This window comes from Neodiprion virginianus, chromosome 4 (assembly GCF_021901495.1).
Source record: "Neodiprion virginianus isolate iyNeoVirg1 chromosome 4, iyNeoVirg1.1, whole genome shotgun sequence".
In the NCBI taxonomy this organism is placed as follows: domain Eukaryota; kingdom Metazoa; phylum Arthropoda; class Insecta; order Hymenoptera; family Diprionidae; genus Neodiprion; species Neodiprion virginianus.
Window position 1 is genome coordinate 9858105 of NC_060880.1, and position 12988 is coordinate 9871092.

Genomic DNA, 12988 nt, shown 5'->3' on the forward strand with positions numbered 1-12988 from the left:
TTGTGTATACTTTTATATTTGGAAAGAAACAATTTCCAGTCGCATCAGCATTTGCAATAACAATCAATAAATCTCAAAGGCAAACAAATCAAAAATCAGAGATATTTATGTCTCGGAATTTCGAGAGTACGCTGTTAGAATGCGTTACGAATCTACTTAGGTATTCAACGTGATAAAAATAAGGTTAATAATCACGTGTGCAAATAATTGTACGCGAAATAAAACGCTGTCGAACCTAATGTAAAATCATCTGACAAAACGGGAGATAATGATCGGAAATAAATTGTATGAAAAATTTGAGTTTCTAAATTGAAAACGCGATAAAAAAATTGAAGATCAATGATATCAGTAACTAATTCTTTACGGAAAAATTGGCGTTTCTCACATAGAAATTAAAGATGATTTGTTCGTATCGAAGATCGATAAGATTAAGGGGCCAATATTTAACAAATCATCACCCGTGATTATGTAAGATAAGGTATAAGAAGAGCGGACAAATAAGTTTCTTAATGCCGTAAACAGTTTATTTGAATTAGGTGACGGTATTTCAAACTTACATGTTTGTACGTATGTACTGTTTCTTGAGTCAAAGCAAAATGATTGTGCTTTGCTGCTGGTAAACGTAAAAGGTGAACGAGCAAAAATTACGAGCAAACGATTCATTCTGAAAACTGTTTCAGTTTAAAAAATAGTAGGCAGGGGGTAAATTCGTAAAGGTCTGACACGGCTTAAAATTTATTTCAGCGGAAATCGGAAACAAGAATGTTCGATCAATGGAACATCGACGATATTTATACTTTGGGGTAGAATGCTGTCGAGAAAAATTGTAAACCTTGGAAATCTTCGAAATTTGAATGCAACTTTTCTACAAAATTAGTTACCGACGTAGATTTATGAGGTACGGCATATTGCACGTAATGAATATTAAAATCCCAATTAAATATACAAATAAAAAAAAGAGACGGAGTCGACTCATTTTCAGTGGATTATGGTTTTAAAAAAAAAAAAAAGAAACGAATGTCTATCAGCCCCGCAATTCAAGTATGGAATAAATCCGACGACTGATCTTGTAAAAAGAATGTGAAAATTCAATAACAGGTTGATGATTACTTTGTCCAGCTAGAAGAATGCCATTCATAATTTCAATGCTCACAATTATGCTAACGCCTGAATGGCTTGGTCGCATACCGCTCAAGTGCATCCGGAAGTATCCGCTGTCAGTATGATAAAAACACGTGCCGAGTATCGATCGGAGCAATTTAAATTACTTTTTTTCATTCGACGGCTCTCAGCTTTATCCGTAATTTAATTGCAGCATTTATAGGCGTGCTGGGCGAAATTCCGAATTAAATACTCTCGTCTTTTGTTTTATAATTTTCGTGCAATGGTTATCATGCCCTACCATTTTGTTGAGAAAAGTATGCGATCGGCAAACGTCGTTAGGTGATTTGATGCACGTGTAATATGGATGAGCAATCGATCGTTGTACGTGACATGAAAATACAGGTATGTTGGTAAGCTGTAACTAAACATTTGACTATAACCGAATCTTATACTCCCTTCCTCAATAACTACGTATATTGTACAAAGTTGGATTCTGGACAAACACAGCTCCACATATCTCCCATGTGAAGTGGAAAATTGCTCTCGAAAATTTAAACTGCTGCCTTGAGAATAAATCTTGTGAAATCTTGACTACAAGTTAGAGTAGCCAGTGATAAGAATATTATCTACCTCGTACCTATTTAAACTCTCTTGTTTTATAGCAGTGAAAATTAATCATCGGTATGAATTACGACCGCATAAACTGACAGATAATTAATGTCCATCGCCCCTCGACATTCTCGAAAGAAAAAGAAATTTCGAATAGCCCACCAATTCCGTGGAACGGCTGCATGTTTGTGGCTTTGAGTTACAGACACCTGGACCGCGAATGTGGGTGTGAAAGAAGTGTACGCGACTCCGTTAGCCATGGGATCTCATCTTCTGGTTTCGCTTGCTCCTCCAGCAGTTGAACCGATCGTTAGGATGACTTTTAAGGGGGTATTCTAGTGTAGAAATTTGAAAAAATCGATTTTTTTTTTTTTATATTTTCAAAGCTTAACCTTTCAAGAATGTGTCCTTAAAAGGACAAGTCAAAATTTTTAATTATTTTCAGAGATATAGCTATTTTAGTGACACGTCTTCAATACTGGCGCGGCTGGAACGAATTTTACTCGAAACTTTAAACGCGTTTTTCTCAAAACTACATTTTTCAAAACGGTTGACATGATTTCTCAAGTTCTATTGAACCGATTTACTTGAAATTTGGTGAGAATCTTCTCAATACATGTCTCTATCGCGCGAACTATTATTATAACGAAATAATAATTTTTACTATTTTTAAAAAATTCAGAAACGTCCAAAAAAGTCAAAAAAAACGTATTATTTTTTCGGACAGCCGTAATTTGGCAAAAAAAAATTTTTTTTCGACTTTTTTTTAGTTAGTACGATAGCTGCATTTATGTAGATTAATAATCTTTTTTTTTTTTTTTTTCTGATTTTGAAAATGCTTGCAATCGTGACAACATTGGCGCGCCATTTTTTTTGTACCCCCCACTTCAACAACTCATAGCACTTTCAATTTTGTATTTTTTGACTTGTTTTTTTTTTTTGTAATCGTGAAATAATAATAAACGCCTGATAAAAAAATGGATGGTAAAAATATTTTTTGTTTTTTGTTTATAGCACTTCAAAAAACACCTCAAATTCATGCCTCTACACTAGAATACCCCCTTGAACGACTGTCATTGACACTTCGTACTCTTAAGTAGTGCTCTCGTAATCGGGAACAGCAGTCTGATACGGCGAATTTAAAAAGCCTTGAGACTCGCGTCGTTGATTGAAACAGACACGCACGGAGGCCCTCGGAAGCTCTGCGGAAAGTATTGATCCTCGACTCGGCGAAGGCGTCAGTCTAAAAAGTACTTGCCACACCGTCGCGGATCATCGCGCCAGCTGCTGGGCAATTATATATGCGAGTCGTTGCACAAACGTACCTGTACAACGTAAAATGCGGAAATTTTGGTCCGAGAAGAATCTATGGGCCGTTTTTCAAGGTTATTTGGCTTAGGTGACATCCGCGTCATTCGAACATCGGACGAAACGAAACTTTTTCGTCAATTTCTGACCATTTTTATAACTTTCGGATAGTTTTTATAATTTCACGCACATTGCGGACAAGTTGACGAGAGAATCCCGTGTAAAAATTTGGTGAGATTGCTTGATTTCAACGATTTTGAAATTGGCTTCTTTTTTTTTTTTATCCACGTTGGTTTCTCGCTAAAAACTCCGATGCTATGTTCAATGCGCAAATTTCGTGAAATTCGCACTTCAACTTTAGCTTGATACGTAATTTTACTCGTGACAGTTGGGCTATTTTTCTAAAACAACGGTACACTCGAAGTTTTTCGATTCGTGCGCACAACGTCGTGGACGATGATCGATGAAAGGTATACTGACCCAATCTTGCGACGTAACGCTGATATTAAAAACATTTCATGCGCGACTGTTGATCTGTAATTTCTGAGTGTTGATTAAATTGTTTGTTGGAAAAATTAATTTGCATGTTATGCCGTTGTTGCCATGTTTAACCCTACCATTGCCCTTATCGCTGTAATTTTGTATTTTTTCAAATACCAAAATAGTTGTGCAAGGATTGAAACTATCTAAAGTAAGCTCAACTCGGGCGCATCAATTTTCGTTATATTTCAGATAATTTGCTGGTATATAGTCACCCTATATGTGTCGTAGGGTGTTCGGAAAAAAATAATTTGCGATTTTGCACCATGTCATTTCCTAAAAAGTTTGTTTATGTTAAAAAAAACGATTCTGTCAAAAGACGAGACCTTCTACGTTATGTGGAAGATCGCGCTTAGTAGGTTTTTCATTTTTATGCATATTTTTAAATTTATGACGAATAATTTTTTTTCCTACTGCTTACGTCAATCATATCATATTACGTTACAAAGAAGACTCACAGTTGTAATATTAAGTCGTCAGTTGTTGTTTGAGATGTGTATCTGACGACTTTTTCATTATTAACTCAGTTTCATAGAATAGTTATGATTTGATATGAAATTTTAATTTAGGAGAATGAGTATCTCGATTGATATATTTGTTGTGTTATAGATCGTGATCTTTGGGTTGAATATATATGTTAGAAAAGAGATAACAATTGAAGTGTTAGAAACGTGTCTCTTGACAAATTTCAAAAAATGACAAGAAAAGTGAACGTACAAATGACCGCGATTTTCCACATAACAACGAACGCTCATCGTTTGACAGAATCTTTTGAACATAAACAAACTTTTTACGGGGCGGCACGGTGGAAAATCTTGAATAATTTTGTTTTTCTTGAAACACCCTGATGTGTAGTATACACAGAGAAGAAAGATGTTTCATCAAAATCTGAAGCTATTCAATATTCAAGGTTTGCAATCTCACTTGAAAATGCCTTCTTGAACCCTTCATTAAACGTATAGTTACAACTTTTCTAGAAAGTTCTGAAACATGCATCGAGTTTACACAAAAATACACGCCCAAATCACCTATCGATTGATGAAAAATAGAAAGCAAAGCTAGATAAATATTCCTAAGATTAGAGGTATAATAATGGTATATTTTTTAAGATTTAAGAGAAAAATGAGACAGTTTTACGATTAAAACAAAACGTACCTGAGGAAAAAGTTGCTTTAAAGAAGTCTAAAAAACGAATTAAGGGATCGTCTCAGTGTGACACTCCGAAAAATCACTGATTTTCGCGAATTTTTTTTTTAATGTTCACATAAACTAATCGGTCCGGTTTTTTTTTCATAAATAAATACGTTTATGAAGAATATAAAATGATTTTTTTAAAGTTTATTTATTGAGTGCATCATTGTTGTATAAATTGTTGTAATTTCACGTGAAAAAAAAAGGTGCTGCACGGTTTCCACGATGACGGCCGCAATTTTGATCTGAAAAAAAAATTTCTAAAAGATTATTGATCTGTAGGAAAGTCGCTATCGCGCTATGGAGGGTTTTTTTTTTTTTTTCAAATTTGACAAAATGACGGCGGTTTGAACAAAAAGTGTCGAATGTGGCCCTTTTTTTCGACAGTTTTTCGTAAAAAAAATAGGAAGTTTTCAAAAAAAAAAAAAAAGCTTCCATAGCGCGATAAAGAATGACGTTTAAAATGTTCTCCCGAAATTGGAACTAGAAATCATTAAAACTCTTCCTTTGAGAGTGGAAACCGTTTTCAAAAACACCATTCTGAGAAAAACGCGTTTAAAGATTGAAGTTGGGAAAGTTTATATAAATCGTTTACTTACGATCAATCGGCGATGCCAGGTCTTGATTTTTTTCTTGGGGGTTTCTCTCGTACGTCTATCCCTGGTGGATGTCAAAAACGAACTGAAATGCTTGGACAGTTTATTCTGCAAGGTTATAGAACCTAAGCACCTTAGTACTCGCGCAGGTAGAAAACCCGTTCCCTTTCTACAAGAAACCGACCGACCGTAATAATTTGAATTTCGATTTAAAAATTTGAGAGAATGTTTAGAACAGTGTATACTATACGATAATGCAAAAAAAAAAAAAAAATTTTTTTTGAAAATTTCACACTGAGACGATCCCTTAATATTTTTATCAATTTTTTTTTTGTTTCTTATGGATCTTCCACAACATTTCTCTTTTCTACTTCAAGATAATTGGCGCGGTTGAAGTTAGCAACGTTATTGCAACGAATGAAACGTAACGAAACGAAGTATGAAAATTTATCTCCTTCAAAGTCATTAAAAAATTACAAAATAGTGATTTTTTAGCCAGTGTTTCATTACGTTAACGTTATTTTATGCTAAACAGCACAACCTCGGTAAAAAGTGCAATCCATTTACTCATATCTACAACTGTTTCATAATAATAATGACGTACAAATCCCGGTCAACCAAAAGATGTTTTACGAATATGCAGTGTCGTGTCTTTAGAAGTCGCCTGAACATTGAAAACTAAATTTGTATCGGTATGCGAAAAAGGAATTGCAGATAATTTAAGGGGGGGCTTAAGGATACCTTTAGGCGAGGAAGAAAACCGCTGATTTCTATGATACTTTTTGACAAGGAAAGATTTCTTCAAAAATCTTCAGCCTTTTGTGATTTTTTATTGTTACTTTTCGCTATTACATCTTACATATTTTTTTTTTTTTTTGAGATGCTTTCAAAATGGCGGTGATACGGCACGGTTTTCCGTTCGGATTGCGGCGAACGTCATCGGACGGCGTTGGATGGATTAATCTAAAGCAAAACAGAGACATAATTTTCTTTCAATAACACTCAAATGCAGAATATGAACCTGTAAAAATTGATGACATGGTACGCTTTGAAACAAAACAGTTGAATTTACTGACAAAAAATCTCTATCTATATTTTGCAATAATGTAATTTTATTTTTAAATCTAATCTCATTAACATTTAGGGTAATATTTTAGATAACAAATTTAGGATGATGTATAACAACGTTCATGAAAATCGGTCGATTAGTATTTTAGCTATGTGGCACGACAGTTTTGAAAATTTAGTTTTGAAAAAAATGTGTTTAAAGTTTTGATAAGTAAAAACTATACGACTTCAACGACTTACCGGCTAATCAGCGATTCCTGCGTCACATATAGAACCCACCTTTGGATTCTTCGAAAAGTTCGAGCTTTTTAAAGGCTTTTCGAACTTTTTTAAAAGATATTGAGCTTCTGCGCTGCTGACGAATCTTGGTTTAAAATTCAATGTTACCTATGCTTATCTTTTGGTTATTCGTGTGGTTAAAGTGAACGTTACGAAGTCGTTACTGTATCGACAAAAGTTGACAAAATAATTGCACTCACAACAACAATGTGCACAGTGACAATAAAACAAACGAACTGCAAACAGTACGAATAATTGGCGACCGTGTCGAATCTATTTATATAATGTTAAATTAATATCCGTCACAAAGTTCCCTAAAGCCATTCTTGCGTACAGCAAACGAAAACGTACTTCGCAAAATATAACAGAAAAAAGTTCAACCTTCGCCCGAGAAACTTCTAGTTAGGTTTACTGATTGCTGAAGCTTGAATTTACTACGAAAACATACAGGCTTTGTCCAAGTCGTTGAAAAAACTGTTTGCCAAAGCCAGAAAAGCAATGGCTTAACTTGCCACGAGACTTGGAAAGGGTTTCTCGACCTACACTTTCGGAACCCTCCGCAGCCCTTCACGGGTTGACTTCACCTTGAAGACTCCACCGAGTGCCATCTCACAATGCTCGTGTCATTGCCACCATTGTTGTAAGCTCTACCTACTGCAAACAAACGTAATAGTTGCGGCAACTATCAATATAATGTACCCAAAGCGATCGTCCAGGTTTTATCGAAAACTCAAATTTTACCTAATGGTTTTGCCAATTGCACTGAGGTTAAGAATCGCAATTGCAAATCTCCGCCAAGTATTCGTAGGCTTGCGCTCTATAGATGTGAATATTTAGACGAGTGAACTCGTTAAGGGGGTAGTCTGCTTTAGAAGCCGAAAAAAAGCGTTTTTTCAGCAATTTTTTTTAAAGGGAAGGAAACGATTGCGGTAAAACGAAATTTCGAGACGATAGTGTATGATATTTAAGCTTTAAAGAACAATTTTTATTGATAAAAAATATTGAAATTTTTAAAAGTTATAACAATTTTTCTGGGCGCCTGGAGTCTGCACTTTTAAATCGGTGCCGGTGGTGGAGGTCGTGCGATGCATCTGGAACCGTCGAACCAAATTTTTTTTTAGTTTTTTTAAGTTCCTTTTCTATAGGAACTAAAAAAATACCGAAGAAATGATGAAATTCCAAATTTTTTCGAAGCTTGAAAAAAAAATTCACTTTCTTGAAAAAAAAAATTCACTTCAAGTTGCAAGACAAGTAATTTTAAAATAGTACTTTTGTCCAACTTTTTTAGTTCAAATAGAAGATAATTTAATACTGAAGCTAGATCACTTTGATTTTTTTCGATCGGACATATATTTTTTTTGCTATCGCCGGCACCGTTTCCTAAAACTTGTGAAAATGAAAACTCGAGAAAATGGGCTTTGAAGTTTTCGTACATAAAAAATTGTAATTTTCTTGAACTTACCGCATTAATATGCTAATCAGCGATTCCTGGTCCATAGAGTTGCCCTTCAGACTCTTCAAAAAACTGGTTTAGACTCTTCAAAAAACTGGTTGAAAACTTCAAAACGCCGCTCGTATACCTGCTCGACGCTTGCTCACTATTTCTTCTGTAACTCCGAAAATATTTCGAATTTGCTTCTTAAATTTTAGGGACACATCCTTGGATAGTTAGGAAGACATTTATGCAAAAAAAAAAAATCGATTTTTTGAAGCCTCTAAAGCAGACTACCCCCTTAATGAAAAATTTAAAAGATTCTACATATTTACATGCAATTTACAAATTTTTTTATTGGTTTTTTTTTTTTTCTTTTTTTGTCGTTCTTAACTTCCGCACTTATCCATTGTCCATCGCCCTCGCTTAACGGTTTGTCGTCATAATTCACAATACAGATCAAAATTATGGAGAATATCGTACCGTTTAAATCTCGCTAATTTCATATTCGCAAGGAAACTTCTCAGTGCCGGTGAGGGACGATAGATAGATGTAGAGAGTAATAGATAGATACGTGCTGAGGTGAAAGAAAAGACAAGAAAAATTTCACGGATTTGAATTCGGCTTTGATTCCGCTGTTACCTACTTACATCCAAAGTACGTGGTCCCTGTGAAAATTGGACGTTATTTGCAAAATCTCGAAAATGGCACATCCCACAAGTTTTACGTGAGACTTTTTCTTGTATCTCTTTTCGATTCTGAAATATTTGCCTGAAGCGGTTAGAACCGAATATTCTGCATAGTTTTGTACGTTTTTTTATGCACTTATCAGGATTTGGAAAAATTTATGGTTCTTGCGCTGGTGCGACATTCGTTCGAACACTTCAATTTCCTTTTTTTTTTTTAAAAATTTTGCAAGAGTGCCCGCTGTAATTTTTTTTTTTTTGTATACACAACTTCGCAAGTTTCCGTTTCCCTTATTAAGAATGTCGGAATTCAGGAAATATATTTTTCATTAGAGCCCATGTCATTATGCTAGGGATTTTTAGACCGTCCGTGATAAAGACGTGTCCGTTGAAACAGGTTTCACTGTACAAAATAAAGTCACCAGATACGATCGTGAGACGCGTTTTGAATGTAAGCTATTCTTGCGATATGGTTCTTCGGCATTACAGCATGACAAGGTTTTAAAATCTAAGTTTGGTAGATTTGGTATCGTGACATAAATTGTGTTATAGTTTCGAATTCATGGGAAAAAATATCACGGCAAACACAATTTCGTTTCAAAAAACTGCATACGTCAGACCACCCAAATGCTCACTCGTGCACGGCAAACTCTATGATGCTCCATCGTCCACTGGCGCAAGGCGGTGTTTTCCATACACCTTTTACTTTTTTCAGTCCGTCAGTCGACTTCCGAACAACTTTGGAATGAATTTTTTGGAAGAATCAAAAATTTCTAGTGAAGTCTTACTAGAGATTATTATCATAGTGTCTGCGCATTTTTCTTTGAACTCGTCCTCGCTTGTGCATACAGTTCAAAAGTTGAACTTGAAAATGTACGAATCGGATTGTTGAGTTTCGAATTGTTTTAAAGAGTTACTTTTTTACAACAAAAAGATCCCGATGAAAATATCTTCGAAATCGTTCTTTCTGTATTTAATGTCGTAGACGGTCACCCTCCCTCACCTATAATACACTCTATGTGTTCACTGATAACGGAATCTACCTGACTACGGTATCCAACGAATCGGAAAAGACTTTTTTCAGCTTCTCGTTTGTTCAATGAGCTATGTTATTTAATTATTTTCATTGGAAATTTTGCCCTCAAACTGCGTTCCAACTCCTTGGATTCAAAAAATTGTGCTACAAATATCTTCTTTTATAGTCTGTCGCTCTTTTTTCGAACCACACTTTACAGCTAACATCTGATCTTGCAAAATTATTCAACTTTCATTTCGTCGTATAATAACTGTACTTATTAACATTGTTAATTATTGATGCAGTCACTGCTAGTAAATAGAGTAAATCCTTGCGACTGCGAGCACCGTGACCTTTTTCTTTAAAGTTTTGTAAGGTTGTAAGTCTCGTATCGAACGACACCTGCGGACGCGTTGAACTTTAACCGAATGGAGTGCAGCTTATTTCGTACGAGCGAAACGAGGACAATGGTTTCCTGGAAACTGTGCAATATTATTAACAAAACGATAGCTATAAGACAGTTAGAAGATGATTGAAGAGAAATTGAAACAGTAACGGCAAGTTAAAAATGTAACGCGTAGCCTTGTTTTCAATATTTCAGAGGTGTAACTAGGCTAGTTACGATCTAGTGTTCGAATAGAAACAAAATAAATCTTCACAAAACGCGTAAGGCTTGAGCAATGGTGATTGGTACTCCTTGGCCAGCCAATTCGATATGACTTACAATTAGTGACTTTTATGTTTTTGAATGGCTTGTAAACAATCGGTAGGTACAAATTGGCGGTGGCCTGAACGGGGTTCTAGGATCCTGAAAAATTCCCGTGACGTTAGCAGGCCCGGAACAATAACAGGTAAAGGCTCGACATTTTTTCCTCATAATAGTCAAAACGTGTGGAAAAACTTACTGGCCAAGGAAGGTTAACGGTATTATTTACCGCGCCAACTAAATATAAATGTAGATGATAACACTTCCAAGATAGATTTGTAAAAACGTGAATCAAGCTTGTGATAATCAACGTAATCTAAGAATAAGACAAATTTACAATACGACGTTACAACCAGGTAACATTATACTACTTACTATTACGCGCGTGAGCTTTCACATCGCAGTTGCTCCGAACTTTACACACAAGCAACTATTGCACGGAAAAAAGTGGGCTTGTGATTTTGATCGGTCTAAGTATGCGATAATTTATCATCCAGGCAGAAAAGTTTCTCCAACATGTATGGATATATTGGATATGTGTCCGTTATGGATCTAGTTGGCGGGCAGGTGGTTGTCTTTCAGCTTTAATGCTGTCCTAGACAAATATCTTATACGCTACGTTGATACAGGCCTTGGGGGTGTGGAGTGTCGGGCATTTATTTACTGGTTCTCCGAGAGTATGAGGCAATATTGAGATAATCAGGTGCACGTCCACTATAGAACCAGAGCTGCAATATCGGGCGGTCTATCGGAAACCAAAGTCTGGACTGATTATGCTGGGAAAATAGCTTCGTATTTCATTACGCGTATAATTTTACCTCGTACGCGATATTATAATTCCAATCCTACAAAGCTTGCGTTGAGGCAGAGCTTGGCATGTATTGTCGATTTTTTCGTCCGCTTATTGGCCAAGTCTCCTTTTTTAAGCTTATATCCGTTTTTTGCGAGCCAATCGGTGGTTGATTTAAAAAAGGATGCCGATGGCTGCAGTTACAGCCCATTTTACTTTGCGACCGAGACGTATGAATTTGAAAACTCACCATGTAAAGGGTAATCGTTAATCTTGTGTCCTGAGATGCAACAGGATAGGCAGTTTAATTGAGTTAGTTTTCAATGCGAACGCGTCTTTGATAGCTGACTGACGGAGATAATATGCGAAAATTGATTGGCTACGGAAAAAATGTTTTGGTTTATTTTACTGTTCTGAACGCTCATTGTCAGTGAAAAACTCTGAATTTAACTCGGATGTAAAAGTGACAGTTTGTGGCTTGTTTGACCGCTGACGTGTTACACTTCTGAATTACATTTGAAGCAATTTTGAAGTATGCCAAAACGATTCAAGCTCAACCATGCTGCATATCGTTGAAGCTTTATTTTCTAATTCGTATCAATCGTAAGCTATCCGTTCACTTTTACGTATATTCGGGTGACCGTGTGAACTACGCTGTTGTTTTGACTATGTTGCTTTTTTAGAATTATCTAACAGCTCCAATCAGAATAGTAATTTCAAGATGTCCGTTCATCTGTATCGAGCAAGTCATTGCACCTGAAAGATGAAGATGGATATTCTTCTTATCGAAGACGAGACTTATGCGCCAATTTGGTAAATTTTAATGTCAAAAGTGTCAAATTCTATTTCAACATTCATAATCAAGTAAATGGAAACATATTTTACGATCTGAACATTAATTTCAGCTATGTCAGCTAAACTTATCGAGATGGGTCTAAATGGATCTAAAAAACTATCAGCACTGTAAACGAGAAATATGGGAGCTGCGACTAAACGTTCGTTGACTTAATCGAGTCAATAATTGAATCATATATCTTCGTATGTATGTGAAGTTGCTCAGTATTTCTTTGGATTATTGACAAGGAAGGCGAACGAACTTGTTGATATAAAAGAAATAATGTTCAAACAACCAAATAAATGCACAGTATGCCTTAGTTGGTGAATTTTGTCACTTTGAGGTGACTTTGTGAAAATTTTTTAAGGTAATCCTATACAAATCATGTGTGCTCGTCGCCGTACTGTGAAAATATATCCCGCAGGGGTTGATTATGGTAACAGATAAACAAGAACCGAAGATGCGTAAATCTAAGTAATAGCTACGATTTAGCGAAAACATAGCGCACTTGAGCCACTAACAAAACCTTTTTAGGATTGCGTCTGTAGTCCGTAGTGATTAGAAAAGTGCCACATCATTTCGATGCGAGTATATATTGATTATGTACTTCGCACACGTATTATTACGGTCTGGCAGCATCAATTATAGTCGATAATCTTCAGCGTTGCCATCGATGCGACTGTTCGCATTTCGCATATTTGAACCTGACCTAGATACAACCAAACTTTTTATAAAACGGCAAATTAGAATCTGCGGTGCTCTTGGCAGTTGCTTGTTAATCATGAGCGAGTAACTGATTCTAGTACCGCCAAAGATGTAATTATTAAAA

General features: G+C 35.8%; 1 protein-coding gene across 3 annotated transcripts in view; it reads left to right on the forward strand.

Moving 5' to 3' along the window:
- LOC124303330 (serine/threonine-protein phosphatase 2A 56 kDa regulatory subunit epsilon isoform) overlaps window positions 1-12988 on the forward strand; it is a 100190-nt gene that overhangs the window by 21312 nt on the left and 65890 nt on the right. The gene's annotated exons all lie outside the window — the stretch shown is intronic.